The sequence below is a fragment of the Papaver somniferum genome, unplaced genomic scaffold, assembly GCF_003573695.1.
Source record: "Papaver somniferum cultivar HN1 unplaced genomic scaffold, ASM357369v1 unplaced-scaffold_17221, whole genome shotgun sequence".
Classification (NCBI taxonomy): Eukaryota; Viridiplantae; Streptophyta; class Magnoliopsida; order Ranunculales; family Papaveraceae; genus Papaver; species Papaver somniferum.
Genome location: NW_020626844.1, coordinates 1 through 475, shown reverse-complemented (window position 1 = coordinate 475; position 475 = coordinate 1). Strand labels below are relative to the sequence as shown.

At 41.7% G+C, this 475-nt stretch overlaps 1 long non-coding RNA gene across 1 annotated transcript; it reads left to right on the top strand.

The window, feature by feature from the left end:
• LOC113337690 lies at window positions 1-475 on the top strand. Its single transcript, XR_003354384.1, has 3 exons — window positions 1-136; window positions 261-334; window positions 416-475. It is a non-coding gene; the product is annotated as an uncharacterized LOC113337690 (long non-coding RNA).

Genomic DNA, 475 nt, shown 5'->3' with positions numbered 1-475 from the left:
AGAGAGAGAGAGAGATTGCTTGCCCCAAGTCGGGCAATGATGAACAAGGTCAGCTTTATTTTTTACTGGGCAGGATTTTGGCTTACACATCTCCAAAATAAGCTTGCCCCCGTCTTGCATTCTTCCTGCCCCATGGGTAAATAAGCTTACACATCTCCGTTGTTAGTTGTAATTGATAAAATTAAATTTATCAGGCCATGGAGCTGGTGTATTCTTATTTTGCTGTGCTGTTAACTGATAACATACGGTTTCCCATGCAGCTTAAGTACAGTGAAAGTGGTAGAGAGAGAGAGATTGCTTGCCCCAAGTGGGGCAATGGAATATGATGAACAGGGTTAGCTTTATTCTTTACTTGGCAGGATTTTGGCTTGTTCCCGTCTTGCATTTTACTAAATGATCTCTTCTTTTCCTGCAGAAAATGGTTAATGGGGGTGTTGTCAACAACTGGATGTGTTTCAACTTTTCACGCAATGTG